We start from the raw sequence: 16,925 nt of genomic DNA, 5'->3' as shown, positions 1-16,925 counted from the left end.
TCTGTATTTTTCCATCTGTCCACCCGCCTGTGGTGTTTGCGTATGGTAACACTGCGTCCCGGGCTTTAGATAGTTACATTCAGCTTACATTCAACATTTATAATAATATCCTATTTCGCATATTAATGGTGTAATTCGCATACAGTAAATTATTAAAACACTTTTCAGCTGCAAATGTACACCCAGATATCCTTTTATTTACATTAAACTTACACAGCGTAACTATTTAAAGCCTAGGACGCAGTATTACCATGCGAAAACACCACAGGCGGCTGGACAGATGGAAAAAAACAGAGTATAGGTGCTAAACCTCCCCCTCACATCCAACAATCATAGGGGACTACAGTGGGAAGTTTTTTTTTTTTTTTTTGTGTGGAGAAACATTAAAAATGGTTATGTAGCCTAGCCTAACTTAGGTTGCAAGGTCCTTACTTGGGCAGGAGCTGCAGGACCCCCACACAAAACCTAACCTAGGGTGCTGTAAATTAAGATTAATAATAGGGTTGCAAACTTAACCTAACCGCATTAAATTGACCGTAATTAGGATATCTGATCCTTACCTGACCTTGGGTGCACTCCTCCTCTTGATTGACATAAACTATGTAACTAGGTCTGTACTTATGTAGAGTGTGATGTCACTTTGAAAATTTGCATTAAACCTTATATGAGTCAGAGTCAGAACTTCCATAAGTATCATGAGGCTGTTAGGAAACATTCTTGCATTTCACTTGTTAAAATTTATAAGCATGAAAATATGGTAATGTTAAATACAGGTATATATGCTAACCTAACTACCTGTAACTTAACCTCAACAAGGATGCTGAATACCAGCTGGTTGGGTTTTGTGTAAAAAACTGTTCTAGGAAACTAGATCTTACTTGGCCTCATCTTCCAAACCCTAGACCCTTTTAACCTTCATTGAAAGAAAAATTACCATTGTACTTACCCTATCTAACTTTTCTTAGATCTGTTCATTCTGTCTGGCCATAAGACATCTGGCTCACTCTCCCCCATACCTTCACCAACCTCCACGAACCTACTATATGCTTATTTTTTACCTTGTGTGTTCCTTTAGGGATACAAACCATTGCCTTTTTTGATGGAGGATTCCTCAGTGCAAGCTGGAATTGGTCACTGAAACTTAGTAACAAACTTACCTGGAATACTTTAAGATTTGCTATTCTCAGGGTCTATGTTGAGAATTCGATTATCTTGTTTGTTGAGATATACCCCCAAGATATCAAGCACTGGCTCTACTCCATCATTACTTCCTGCTTTGAGGAGATCAAGACCTGAGTATAGAGTAAGCTATCTCTTCTTCTGCTGTTTGTTCTTTCTCACACAGAAAGAATAACTACAAGAGGTCATCTCACAAAAGTTCCAATAGGGTTTCAGCTGAAGACTCGCCTTCTTCAAAGGTAGATGGCAGTATTCGCTCACGTCCAAGTGATATAGATATTGTAGATAGGGTTGATATGGAGGTTCACGAGTGTGCTTGGGACCTAGAGTTTTACCATGCCTTCTTGAAACAGGACCACCCTAGACTTCTATGTGGTTCATGACCCTGTCAGTGTCAGTCTTGCATTTCTAGGCTAGATTGTGTAGGAGGTTACAGGAATTGCTGCTCCCCTATTTACAATGGGAACCAAGAACAAGGAATTTTTGGATGGCAATTCAGCTTGCAAGTTAAGATACTTTCCTCCCCACCTAATGATTAAGTTGCCTTCATAAAAGACAATAGCTTGCATTTCTGTAGGAACAGATCACAGGTTTTTAAAGTAATTTGTGTTTTTCATAGGTATATATACAAACGAAGAGCCTTTTATCACAGTCCCACCTCAATCACCAAGCATAATCCATGGTGCCAAAGGAAGAAGTGCTTGATGACAGCAATTGAATGGGGGTTTCCTTCCCTTAACCCCTTACCACCTGTTAACAATCTTGTTACCAATTTTTTACGATAACCTATTGCAGCTCAGGCTGAGGAAAACTCCTGCATAAAAGGTTCTGGTTTGTACACCTAAGAAAAATCAAAATTACTTAAAAAATTTGTGATATTACTGAATGAAAATTATTAAAAATTTCTATAATATAAGGTTATAAAGCTATGATTATAGTATTCCCTCAGCGTATCAGGCCTCAGATTACCAAACTTCTTTACACATAGGCTTCATCATTATTCTTGCTAGCCTTTGTAGACATGATGTATTTTTATGAAAAACTCTTGAATTGAATGGTAAATGTCAGTTTCAGTTTAGTTTAGGATATAAATTTTATGAAATTACTGTTAGCAGTGGGATTTCTTGAATGTTGACGTGAAGGCCATACTGTAGGTATGTTACTCAATAGAAAATAGCTGCTTAATAGGGGACTAGGTCCACGAAATAGATTTCTTTATAAACTTTCAAGATTTGCTCATTTCACTTGTATTTGGAAGACAACCATTGCTTGAATGACTGAAAACAGTGAAGGAGCAAAAGTTGGACGAGTCTCAAAATGTGTGTGAATTGGAAAGTAAGATACGTATATCAAAGATATAAGACATGAAGGAAGAGCACATTCTATTTACACTTAGAATTCCAACCTGATCATACAAGAACAATTATGTATGTTATGAAGCCCTTCTTACATTAACCTGTAAATACTGTACGTGTCTGGCTTGTAAATTGATTACCCTTACTTTCCAAACTTAAGAAACCTTGGAGTTATCAACACATAACCATTGATTTTATTTAATTTAGTGTTAGCAAGAAACTAATTTATCAAATTGGAATACTGGTTAGATGAGTGTTGGTTTGTTTTGATTATTACCACATGAAACAGTTACAGCCTTCGCTACATCTTCTGCATCATAACAAAATTTTACCCTGCTCCTCTAGGTAATAATGAGCCCAGCATCAGATGAATAAGCTACCACAAGTACTGTCTAATAATAAAATCAAATTAGGGTCACCCCATTGATTAGGAAAAGACGAACATATTTTGTACGAGATTCTTAGTTCTGACCTCCCCAGTAAACAAGTAATTATCTTAATATGGACACAGACTAGGGATAAAAATGAGAAATTGAATTATGTATCATAACTGAGGATACTAGTTGAAAAATCTCTGTTCCTCCCTCCGTTACAATAGTCTGAAGTTTTGTAGCTTCCCTTTACTTATATGAATGATGGTCATTAGAACTGGCAATGCTTGGGTTGCCATATTTGCAACAAAAACTTGGGTGATAGCAACAAATGTGACACAATGAAGTCCTTTTATTTTCTTGTAATTACATGGGATATTTTAACTTTGGATTTTATTTGTACTTAAACACTTACTCTTTATATTGTGTGTCAGTTTGATTGTATGTGTACATTTACTATTTGTTTTAGTACTTATTTTAAACTACCTCTCTAAGGAGATGCCTTGTCTTGGACAAGGGTATTTTTATAAATGTATATTCATTTGTAGTAATGTTACTAGTTCACAGTTCTCTTATTAACTTGTACATTGTGTTAAAGGCCTTTCATTGTTCCTTGTTTTTTTATCCTGCTTGGTTGGAATAGAACCCCAATGGAAATCATCTTTGACCAGAGTATTTATATATTTTAGAATACCTTTTGCAAAGATTCCATTCCCAATTTCCTTATCTTGTTGGGGTGGAACTGGTTCAAATGGGAATGCTTGTCAGATGAGTGTTGGTTTGTTTTGATTACTACCACATGAAGAGAACCAAGAATTTTCTATCGTATATAAGTTGATTGTTTGAGTCTTGTTGCTACTGTTACTTGTAACTGAACTGTGTTTAGGAAGTTGGTATTTTTACTTCTTTTTGCAGTCAGATATGCTTTTGATTGTCTTTGAATTATGAGTAATCATTTCCACGATATTGCATGGATTTATGTGGTTCATAGAATTTTAAAACTGGAACAGCACTCCTTCACATTAGTGCTTACCCAGAATAATTCATAGGTATTGGGTTATTACTAGAAACAGTAAGGTTTAGGCATTTGCACTCCACAACTAGAGGCTATCCAGTATTTATTGCAAGAGAGAGGCTTTCTCAGAAAAATTTCTGGATCTGTCAGAAAACCTGCCATAACTGTTTACCAGGCAAAGTGGGCCATCTTCTGTGGTTGGTTTCATTCACGGAGTATCTCACTAGTTGGAGCCACTATTTTGCTGATTGCAATTGGTAGTGTACCTCCATCATGGTAAGCTCCTTTCTGTGTCTGCAGTTAAGGGTTACTGCTCTACTCTTTCCCAAGCCTTCCATCTCAAACTTTTTAATCTATTGGTCTCAGCAGAGATTTCTATGCTTCTGAGGAACTTCACAGTTTTGTCCCCCCTTAAACTTCAATCTCCAGATTGGGATGTAACTCTTGTCCTTTCAGAGTCTATTCCAGGTACTGAATGACCTGCTGAGGTAGGCATTGGATAGAGATGTAATTTTCAAGACCATTTTACTCGCTTTGGCATTGGCAAGGAGAATAGGCAAAATCCAGTCTCCTTTACTCAGTTGACATTGGGAGCCATGGTGGTCGCTCTCATTTCCTATCATTCTGGAGTTCATGGCAAAAGTGCAGAACACTTACTTTCCTCACAAGAGATACGAGCCTTTCTTAATTGCCTCCCTCCATGCTTTGTAGATGGTCAAGACTAAGTGATATTATGTCTTGTGTGAGCTGTTCATTACTACTACTTGCAGAACCCACACCTCCTGTTGGATATCCGAGTTGTTAGGGTATGTATACCAAAAGGATACCTTAGGTGATACATAATTCATAAAGGTAGGGATATTGCCCTAGCCTTCTCTTTTAGGAGAAACTTCTTGGTATCACAGGTACTGAGGGCTGATGGTATCACCAAACAATCTGCACACTTTCTACCTGAAGGACATTGCCCACAAGTCCTTTGGTTAGATCTGTGGTGGCTGCTCAGGATGTTGTGTAGCTACATAGCTACAGTTGTACATAATAGCTTTGTGCCCAGTCTCTTGTCTCTTCTGTCAGAGATTGCAAGGGTGCTCCTATTATGGGCAAGTCTGTGGCAAAATTGCTGTGTGAAATATTCTGCCATTCAATGAACACTATTCATTCATGTGCAGTTATTTTCTAACGATTAGTTTTTCATAATTATGTGAAGTTGGGGAATTTAACAAAACTGTAGTGATTCTGGACGGTTGACTATCTAGGTAGGGATAAGCTGCCATCTTGGCCCTGCCATATGATGCCCCACTTTGTGAAAGGGTGAGATTCATCTGATTGGTGGATCCTAGCAACCCACTCAATTTTGTCTTAACATGTCATTTAGGAATCATCTTTTGATGACATCTATTTCGTAGCCTCTGTTTCGTATAGTAACAGCTACTTACATTCCAGAAACTGAGCACAAGCTTTAAAGTACATATTAGATATCGTCATGCTTTATTGACAAGTTATTACCAAATTTCCATCCATGCCATTTACTTATATTCAGTTGGGGGTAGACATTCGACCCCCAGATAACATAGCACCAACACTTCAAAACTTATATTTTTTTGTGAATGCCGTCCAAGATATCAAATTCCATAGAGATTTGCAAGCTTCCCTCCTACGTAGATTAAGTCTAAGCTAAATATGGGTTTGTCAGCCTGTGAGGGCACAAAATATATGAATAATTTCGGTAATTTCTGTACCCTATTAATATGTATATCTTAGTTTGCAAAGAATTGGCTCCTGTCAATACTATTAGTTTACTTCAAACCGTTTCTAAGTTCGCGTAGGTAATAATGGTTTCTGTAAGTAAATTTTGTATTTTTGCCAGTAATCCTTTATAAAAAGTAAACACAAATGGTACGAAGACGATTATTTAAAGGGGCATATATAAGTACATGTGATCCTGGAAATCTGTATCATATTGCTACAGATTTCCAGGATCCTCACGTGTGATGGACCTCGACGGTAACGAAAATAAAAAGTTGCTGGATAAAATTTCAGAATCGTTACAAAATTGTCAATTGAAGGAGTTGAGATTAAAATTCAGACTGCAATAAATCTGGAGTATTACAAAGGAAGGACACAACAACATCTCGTTTACACTGGTGTCTTTCGGCCCCTGACCCTTTCCTTCCCTCTGCAATCAAATTTTCTGCAGGTTTTCAAAAAGACTTGACAGGAAGAAGAATGTCGTCCTTCCAATTCTGAAGGAGTGAAGAATCCAACAAAGGAAGCACTGCTCTGAAAGAAAATGGAATTCGGTAGAACAGACAATTCATCAAGTGAAGAGAACGAAAGGGGATTTAATTGATTCTACGAGGCTTTTGTTTATTCTGTCTTTCTTTTTATTCGGTATGGCTTTTATTAATCATGTCAACAGCCGGTGATGAACTGTGCATATGGCAGGAATTGGACAAGTTAGAAGCTTTGAAATTTCTTGGCAATTCTTTTAAATATATATATACGAAGGCCTTTGGTTTTAGTACTATCTATCTACCCTTACGTAACTCCTCCCAAAGAAAACAAAAGGGAAAGCGAGTTGGTTTAATCTGAATATTCAAGGAGTAAACTTTATTAATTTGAAGGTGACAAACTTTGATTAAATGTATTCTACGAGCTCTGATTAAGCCGTCGTGACAAAAAAGAAAAGAAAAAGTAATAATAAGAACGCACTCGTTACAAAAGACAAAGCACCACCTTGTAGAATTTAGTGCTTTGCCCTATGTATGTTTGTTCATGATTAGTACAGCATTTTTCAAAAAGACATTTTCCTTCAAGAAATTATCACTTCTAATTGTATGTTGGGTCACGAATTCAAGTTATTCTGTCTAGTCAATTATAAGTAAAGGGAAGTTACAAAACTTTAGAATAATGTAACGGAGGGAGGAAAAGAGATTTTTTAACTAGTATCCATAGTAACTACATAAGTCATAATACATTATTATCCAAAACCCCAGCTTGTTATTAATATTAACAGACGTTCAGAGTTGCTGTTAAATCCACGAAATTTAACATCTAACTGTTATCTGAAAAAAAACAGGTTAGAACTATTACTCATTAAACAGGTAGCCTATCATTTGTATGGAGTCTATTGCGTTACATTATTATTGTTACTATTATTATTTTTATTACTATTATCATTATTATTATTATTGAAAGATATTGCTGCAACAGCTGCATTGAACATATAAATAGTCTTCTCTTTTTCCAATAACTGTTTTCTCTCTTTTACTGCATCGGGCGAGTCAATTTCAGGATATTATTGCATTCAATTTATGACAGAAAGTGAGTAAATTGACTCTTGATGAATTATATAGGCGCGATACTCGCTAGTTGCAGTAGCAGAGAGAAAACTTATTAGAGAAATAGAGAAGACTATTTTAGGAATTAAATACAGCTGATGCAGCAATAGCTTTCAATAGTACCTGTTTCAAAGAAGTTCTCCTTCCAGTATTAATATTATTATTATTATATTACTACTACTATACTATTACTACTTCTACTACAAACCAATTTATAGACTTAGTTAAGAAGGATCCCAACACAGAAAGTTTCCAATACAGAAAATTAAATAGAGAAGTAAAGGATAAACTGACAAAGATATTACTAAAAAATGAAGATTACGTAACACAGAAGGATAAATAAGATAAATAATGAATTCAGTATGAAGTGAAACTGTAGAAGTCACAGCGACACTTCATGACCTTCGCGGCTCCTTGCTTATATCACCTAAAATTATTATTTTATTTATATCTTTTCACCCTCTTGTCTCGTTTGTAAACTGTCAAAGTGAGTATCAGGCGTCCTCGAAAGATCATTAAAATTTGTCCTTGGGTCTAAGAATCGAGGGAACTTGAATTTTAGACACCGAAAATATGTGCAGATTTTGCCGGTCCGTTACCATACAACCCGACAATTACCAATTTTACTTCATAACATGTATCTCGGTAGTCCCGTTCTACTGACAGTGTTTTAATTAACCAGTTTGACCCGGGGGCAACATTCACGGTTCATGCTATATTGCATTTTGTGGTGTCGCGGTTAGAGTAACTTCAAAAAAATTTTAAATGTTGTGGCTTGTATTTAATTGTTAAGTCTTGATACGTGGCTAATTACATACTAATCAAAGACATTCACTTGCAGTAGTAGCTTATTTATTTATTTAATTTTTTTGAGAAAAATTAGGAAGTTGGCCGGTAAATAACAATGATGGTTCTGTCAGTGACATTGTAAAGACCTCGAAGAATTATAAGCAACATTATGATTCGTATTGCGATCGTTTGTATTGTATTTGCGTTTGTATGTGATATTGGTAAGTGAATACTTCCCTGTATTTATCATTTTCTGTGTTGGTTTTCTTTTGGCAAAAACAGTAAGGAAGGTTACGATGTCGATTTCCCTGTTTCAGAAACCCCCATACTATAATCATAATGTTCCCATGTACTCTCTCTCTCTCTCTCTCTCTCTCTCTCTCTCTCTCTCTCTCTCTCTCTCTCTCTCTCTCCTCCCCCGTGTAACTACTCCAAGAGGCATGGCTCGTAAGTCGTTACCCTTCTGCAACGTTTTTTTTTTTCTCTTTTTTTTTTTTGTGGGGGGGGGGGGTGGGGTGGGGTGGGGATGGAATTTGGGAAGGTTACGTGATACTTTTTACCAGATGTATATGTATTTGTAATAGCCACGGTGACCTCTTTTCTTAGCAGTTTCGTCACACTTTTCGGATATACCAGTCACTGAAAGTCTTACCCTCCACTCCGTAACTCCATTGGTGTTTGTTTAGATTGTCCACTCGTGGTAGGATTCAAACCCGTACACTACAGGTTAAGGTAAAGTCAGAAGAAGGATAATCAGACTATCACAGTTCTGCCGATTTGCTAATGTTTGCAAGAAAGAACACCATTTATCCTACTTCCAGCTATTTTATACTAAGCTGGTCCATTTGGCTTTAAATAAAATAAACAAATTTAGAAGTATAAAAGCTGTTTCTTAATAAGTTTAATTTTGATTAAAAAAAAAAAATTCTCAAATTTTGTCAAGGGTTTGCATTGCATTAAGGAAGTTTCGTTTTGTAAATCTTATTTTATTAAAGGCATAAACATTACCTTTACCTTGATTATTTAAAGGATCTGTATTTAGTAGGTGTGGTCTGATAGTTTAGGTTCGTATCGAAAGATACTTTTAATGTGGAAAGATAGTTTTAGTGTGAATTGTGTTTTTATTGCATAGATACCGTGTGATTTTATTAGTTTTAATGAGAATTATGTTGTTATTGCATAGATACCGTGTGATTTTATTATTACATAATAATCCGGTCTTGACAATATCATCATAGAATGATCACAGACGATACCATGTGGTAAATGTATACGTTGCCTTTTGTCTATGAAAGCGGGCACGATAATGGAGGGGCAATTGTATGTACCCTATTGACCTTCCTGCATCCATTACTGTCCTTGTGTTTTTACTGCAAATCCTCGCACTTTCACCACCTGTTTAGGCCCGTTGCTGAATAACCACTGGTTCCATGCAACGTAAAAACACCATACAAACAAACAAACCCTGTTTAGGTAGAGGCTAAACACATATAAATCATTGAAAATACGCCAAGCCTTCTTCCTGGCGGGATAGTTAACGTCTAACCTCACCCGCGACTTGTCGTGCGCTGGTTCAAATCTTTCGACGGGATGTAGGGGATAGAATGCATTTGCATTTTCATCCGAGTGCAAGACTCGTATAGATGGGAGAAACCAAAGCTTGTGAGGGGGAATCGATAAGTTACAGGTCATTGTGGCTGTTATAAATACATATAAATCTGCTCAAAAATGACCAGTATAATCTACGTATATGTATATATTTGAGCCTCAAAGGCAATAAATACGTAGACGCTATGATACGATGGCGAGAATGGCTGCAGTTATTGGGAAAGGTGTGTGAATTCAACACACAATATGTCTGTGTATCTTTGTATGTATGTGTGGAAAGAGGTTAATGTGGCTGTAACACACACACACACACACACATATATATATACATATATATATATATATATATATATATATATATATATATATATATATATATACGGAAACATAACGAGGTTCTTTGAAGTCACTTTGAGCAATTAGCCAGCGGGTATGAAGAGGCGCCAGTTATATCCGTCGCAAATGAATTGAAGTGATGTTTTTACAATGATCATATTCATTTATACTTCCCAGTTATCAGTGAAATATATTCCATCACTAATGGGACTAGTGTGATATTGTAAACAGACTTCATTAATAGATGTTGATGCTATAGGTCACCTTCGTATATTGACTACAACTTGAAATATCATCCCATACCAGATGCCTGATGCTTCTTAAGGCATCGAGATTTGCAGTTGCAATAAAGTCCTTACTAGTGTAGGCCGATTTCAAAGAAACAAGTCGGTTAAATGTTGAAGTTTTTCTCTGTACACTAAGAATATTTTTTCCTTCCATTTAAAAGCAAGCGTAGGAGTATGCCGCGAAGATTCACCTTTGCAAGACTCATACTACAAGGAAATGCCAAGACGTCCATGATTTGCGATGGTTGAGTCACCCAGCGCAGACTCCAAAGGCCACTCTGGGAATACCTGGTTCTCGACAGTACACGGATAATGCATCCTACGTATAGGGGAACGCCCTTGATTACTCGCACATCATAATCATGATTGGCAAAAAGATGTGAGATTACAAGTTCGGCCTTATTTACTGCGCGCCGTCTTAGATGAGGTGTAAAGGAAAGACAGTGGGTGTGTGCGAGACGATCCTGTCCCTTGCTCTCTCGAGGGAGGATATAGTTGGGTTTCAACTTGGGTGTTGCTAAAAATTGGATGTTTTTTATTTCTTTCTGTCGCCACTTTTGTCTCTGTTATGTTAGTATTTATAGTGTTTATAAAAAGGATCATGAAATGTATAAAGTTTATTTTATTGCAAATACCAGGCAAAAATATCGAACTGCTGAATATTATTTATTTTATTGCAAATAACAGGCAAAAATATCGAACTGCTGAATATTATTTATTTTATTGCAAATAACCGGCAAAAATATCGAACTGGTGAATATTATTTATTTTATTGCAAATACCAGGCAAAAATATCGAACTGTTGAATATTATTTATTTTATTGCAAATAACAGGCAAAAATATCGAACGGTTGAATATTAAAGAAATATTAAGGATAAATAGCGTTACCTTGGCAGTGCTTGAAAGCTGCCCTTTGTTGTAGCGTACGCTAAATTGCTTTGTTTAGTGATGTATTTGGTTCCCTACCCAATTCTTATATCGGCATAGAGGCAGAATGGGGTAGTGAAACTTTCATTTCTTTAATCTCCTGTGGCGTTTAGTGGACTAGAGCTTTTCAGTTGTAGACCCATTTGCGACATTTTTTTTTTTTTTTTTTTTTTTATCAGGTCTTGGCAAGTCGAACTTTTCAATTGAAGGGATTTCAGGCAACATTGGTACAAGGTAGGCCATCTTACACAGATATGCCTAGAGGGTAATTGTCTATTTTTTCTGTGCCAGTCACACTTGTCACTACAACTTCTTATGAGCGATTGAAGGGATTAGTCAAATTTAGTGTACGTATTATAATGCAAGAAGAGCAGTCTTGTCTGTCTATTTGCTTGCCTGCCATGCATAACTTATCATTACACTCATCGTATTCAGTTGATTTCAGTCAGACTTGGTAAAAATAAAGAAAGAAAAACCGGCATGCATAGATGTGTGTTAAAGAATAGCGCCTTTTTTTGTTTGTCATGTTCATTAGTGGATCTGTCACACTTGCTTCGTCATTACATCTACACAATGGAAGGGCATTTGTTCAAGACCGATACAAGGGTAGACCATCAGTACCAAATGTGAAGGGAAGGGAGATCGTTGTGTTTGTCTGGTCATTTTTCTGTCCATTGGTATATATACTCACCATTTCGTCACAGCATTTCCTACGCTGCTGAAGAAATCAGTCAAGTTTGGTATAAGGTGGATAGCTATGCATAGCCTAGATGTTCATCCATTAGGAGACTATTTGAATAAACGATTCATTTTATATTTAACGATGTTGCTCATAACTTTCTGAAGAGTATTGATCTTCCACTCTTTTGCTTCTTTTTTACTGCAGTTCAGTTTTCCTCGTTCACTTCCTCTTTCTAAAGTATCGTAAAGTATCGTGCTTACCTCATACTCTCGAGCTTAAGAACGTATTTACCCTGTGTTTGGCTTCCGAGACAAAATCTTCCAGTTCCTCCAATCAGTCAAACAAACAATGGACTTTTTCTTGTAATACTTTAACTCAAGTCATTCTTATTACACAAGAATGGTATAACAGATAATAGAATTCAGTAGCTAGCTCTGTGAGCTTTTTCTAGTCAGTCGACTACCTTCCACTGTTTCACTCATCGTATTTTTGAGGCATTACGCTTCCACAAATATTAAAGAGAAACAGTGGCTATGGATGTCATCATTTCCAAGCTTTGTAACCAGGAAAGTCAGATATCTTCGTGAACTTTGAACCTGTAGACAACGTATCCTTATTCCCCGGGAGGTTATCTATAGGAATTTATGTAACCTCCTGTTTTCGATTGTGCCCAAGTAGGCTGCAGAATCCTTTTTAATATGGCCAGAGGGAGGATCACATTCAAAATGGAATTACTTTGTAATTACTTCTTAGTGAAGCTCCGGCTTTTCCCCGTTTTATCTGTAAATCCTTGTAAATCTTATTTATTTCCTTGTCGTCCAAATATTACAACTCATCGTTTCACTTTCTTGGAGTCAGATGGAACGTACAGTCTTATTAATTTGACTGAAGAGGCTATATATAAGTTCTTGTGACCATTCATCCTTTTTATGTTTGAACCCTAGCACCTTTTGTTCTGTACCTTGTTCCCACTCCATCGATTTTTCTCTCTCCATTAGAAGCTCCGTTATATACTGGTATAATTAACCATTTATTTTTAAATTTCCACTGTTTTGTTGATTTATTGTAAACTAATTTTGCCACTCAAAAAAAGGTAAATATCATGAAAATTTTTAGACCCTTACATAGTATATATCATGTATGTAAAGCAAATACTGTATAGACATCCAGTAAATTGGCAGTGGGCGCTACATGTGATATTCATAGCTATCAAGCAAAACAGTAATTACTGACCAAACTAATTACGAGTTTTGACAGCAGGACGTAGTGTAACATGCGCTTATAATTGACTCTCGATCCTATTTACAAAAAAGCTCTTGTATAAAAAATTAAAGACTGAAAAATAGTATAAGAGTTAATAGTTGCTTGCAACGTTGAGAATAATTTATAATTATTCTATTTGCATCAACAGTCTTGATGTTACCCAACATGATTTTACTCCACAAGCAAAGCAATATCTATTCTAGACTTTTTTTTTTTCAACATTAACCCGTTTTCCCCAAATGGGGTGGCTCGAGAGATTATCATACTTGAATGGTTGAATGTGGAATGATAGACCAGTGTTTTGATATGGTCTGGTAATGTAGAAGGAACTGAGAAGTGGTGGTTTGTTTCAAGGAGAAAAAAAAAGGACGCATGAGAAGACCGAGAAAGTTCTGTATATGTAGAATGAAAAGGAGTAGCTATAATATCCACAAACCAGGAGTGTGTAAGATCCGTGTGTTGAAAGGGTTCGACCTGCTGCTGATGGGTATTATATGAATAACGGTATTTAACCTGTGGTCTCTGCTGTAGTCAATAGCAATGTCTTTTTTTCTAGTTTTCCTATATACTTTTTAACTGCTGTTTTAAGCACTTGATGACAATGATGATGATTATTATTATCATTTTATATATATATATATATATATATATATATATATATATATATATATATATATATATTTCCCTATCACAGTCATCCGATTTGACTGAGTGGTTTTCCTAGTGTTGGGTTCCGGCTTGCATCCTGCCTCCTTAGGAGTCTATCACTTTTCTTATTAACTGTGTGTGCTGTTTCTAGTAGCACACTCTTCTGCACGAGTCGTGGAGCTACTTCAGCATCTAGTTTTTCCAGGTTCCATTTCAGGGATCTTGAGATCGTGCCTAGTGTTCCTATGATTCTGGATACGATTCCCACTAGCATATCCCGTATCCTTATTATTTCTATTTTCTGGTCTTGATACTTATAAATAAATTTTTTCTCTTTCTGATCTACTCTGGCGACCTTGGCACGTATCACCTTACTTGTTCTGATACCATAGTCCGAGAGAATCTTTGTCTGATCGTTTTCTATTACTCCCTCAGGTTGGTGTTCACACCACATATTACTGCATGCTTGAGTGTCTTGCACAGGCTCCAGTGGGGGGCTTTTGCTACTGAACCATGCCTCTTTTTGTAATGGTTCTGTGCAAGTTCTAGACATTCCCTTGCTGTGTGGTTTATGGTCTTGTTTTTCATATTGCACTTCCTACCTACATATGGGTAAGATGTTATTTCCATCTATCGTTCATCGAACATCTGGTACTTAGGGTTTGATCTTGTGCCACTGTTAGCATTCTTTGTTTCCTTCTTGAGTTTTCCCGTTTCATCGCTGGCCAGTTTTTTTAGTCTACCCCATGTATTGTCCGTGCATTGGGTTGTTGTGCCATTCCTCTGTTCTGTTTGTCATTCTCCTGTCTCTGTATATTGGTCTACTTTTATCAGTCCTTCTTCCCATGCGCTCCTTAGCCACTCATCTTCACTGTTTTCAGATATTGCCCCCAATGCTCTGCTCTCGATATTGATGCAGTCCTCTCGCGTGATGTATAGTCTGTCTGTATTTGCTCTAGGGTGTAGTGTTTGTGTATTGTCATGTGTTTCCTAGTTTTCTGGTCTATGCTGCCGAGTTCTGCCTTCGTCCATTCCACTACGCCTGCGCTGTATCTGATTACTGGTACTGCACGCGTGTTGATGGCTTTCTTCATATTTCCGGCTTTGAGTTTTGATTTGAGTATCGACATGTCTCTACAGATATTCTTACCTGATCGTGTCCTTCATCTCTTGATGTTTTATATCCTCCCCTATTATGTATCCCCTAGTATTATTATTATTATTATTACAGTATTAGTTTAAGCGGGTCATAGTTAATGTATTGTGCTGTCATAGGGCTGACTTTAAGTATTTGTCATTTTTAATAAAGTTTAGATTTTATTAAAGAACCGCTTTAAAAAAATTCAAACGAAGATTCTGACAGAATTTCTCTTAAATTAATTTGTTTGCAAAACTTTTTATTCAATTATATTTTTCATATCCACACATTTTTTTTTTATTATTAGCGTTACTTCATATTCTGTGAAAATAAAGAACTGGATCGTGTGGGCATTGGCCATGAGTCAAACGATTGTGAACAATTCTAAGACGTCAAAATTACCTATGTATCGTTCCTTAAGTACGATGAATTCCATGTTTCCTAATTGGACAATCAGTTTTTGAAGTTACCTAGGGTTCATTATCCCATACATTCTACAATTTATTGATAATGAATTTTTAGTATTTTGCGTAATCACTAATATGAGCATTACACTAGATCTTGGCTTAGGAGTTTGCAGATCTTGGGTAATGTAAGTCAAAATGCATGTTTACAGCACCTTTCATTGTAGACGAGCTAAAGGAGGCTTTGGCCCGTCCTGTTCTTATAAAGAGCACAGTTTGTTGTGGTCGCTAGTATGGACTGCGATGGCACCGATTATAAATGGAACAATGATATCTCATTCATGGTATATATCGTTCAAGAAACATCCAGCGGCATGGCCAAGGCTATAACGTTAGTGAGGAACGTATCCCTTTTATAAGAAATATGCTTGTCTTTTGCTTTGTCAAACTAATATGATATGGGTTTTGCTATCACAGAAGTGAGTCTCATATCTGATGTAAGGATTATTAAGTGCTCCTACACTTAGGATTGCAAATTCCAGTTATTCTAGAATTGCATTAAAATCACTTAATTCAGTACTGTCATTAAATGAAGCTAGCTGGTTAATGTAAATATTGAAATGATAGGATCTTGTTCATGTTGGCATTTTAGGAAAATGTGTAGCGTATAAAGCAGCCGATCTTCGATCATTTTGATTGATAAAATCTAAGTTGCCATATCTAACGGCGATCTTTAATTCAAAGTGCCACATCCCATACGAGAATTGAACATATTTAACACACGGTTACCTAATGACCACCAATCATGACTCAGCTCCCGTCTGTAGAGAAACCAACGAGAAAATTTAATGGGAACATCAAGACTTTACTCGACAGCAAATCCTTACTGAAACTGTCAGAATCATCAATTTCAGTCATTCCAATGAGGAAATCTGTACGAAATGTTAATTTATTTGATAAAGCCAATTATATACTTAGTTTTATCATGTTTGTCTGTTTATTCTTTTATGAAAACAAACCCCTTTACTTCGACTGTCAGGTTTCTTAGCTCCGACTTATCCTTTAAACTGTACCTTTTCAATTTTCTACATGTTCCTGGTACAGTTCTTCCTTACACTTTATGACGTTAACCAGGTTTACATATTAATCAGTAGAGTATTTTCAATAATTATTCAGAAGGGAAGGTATTACTCAACACTTCTTGGTACCATGAATCGCGGTTTTCTTCTTTCAGGTATTCTTGTCATCCATGAATGTTTAATGAGTTTCATGAGACTTAAGTTTAATTCTTTAATATTTTGCTCAAAGTCATTCTGTTTTCTGTTCCCGATAATTCACCTTCGTAGTTTTTATCTGGCCCATTTTAATATTTTACCACCATGGATTTTTAATTAAATTAATACACAAAGTTCCCAAAATTCAATGCTACCTGATTATGTAACAATGTAGCTTTCATCTTGCCAGCTGGTATTAATCTCTAACAAACTAACATTGTTAGTGATTCAGAGTTTGATTGGGCCCTGAGCAATTTTCCCCCTTTAGTTTTTTTTTTTTTTTTTTTTAAATTGCATCAGTGCCTGA

This window comes from Macrobrachium nipponense, chromosome 43 (genome assembly GCF_015104395.2).
Source record: "Macrobrachium nipponense isolate FS-2020 chromosome 43, ASM1510439v2, whole genome shotgun sequence".
In the NCBI taxonomy this organism is placed as follows: Eukaryota; Metazoa; Arthropoda; class Malacostraca; order Decapoda; family Palaemonidae; genus Macrobrachium; species Macrobrachium nipponense.
This window is presented reverse-complemented; position numbering follows the sequence as displayed.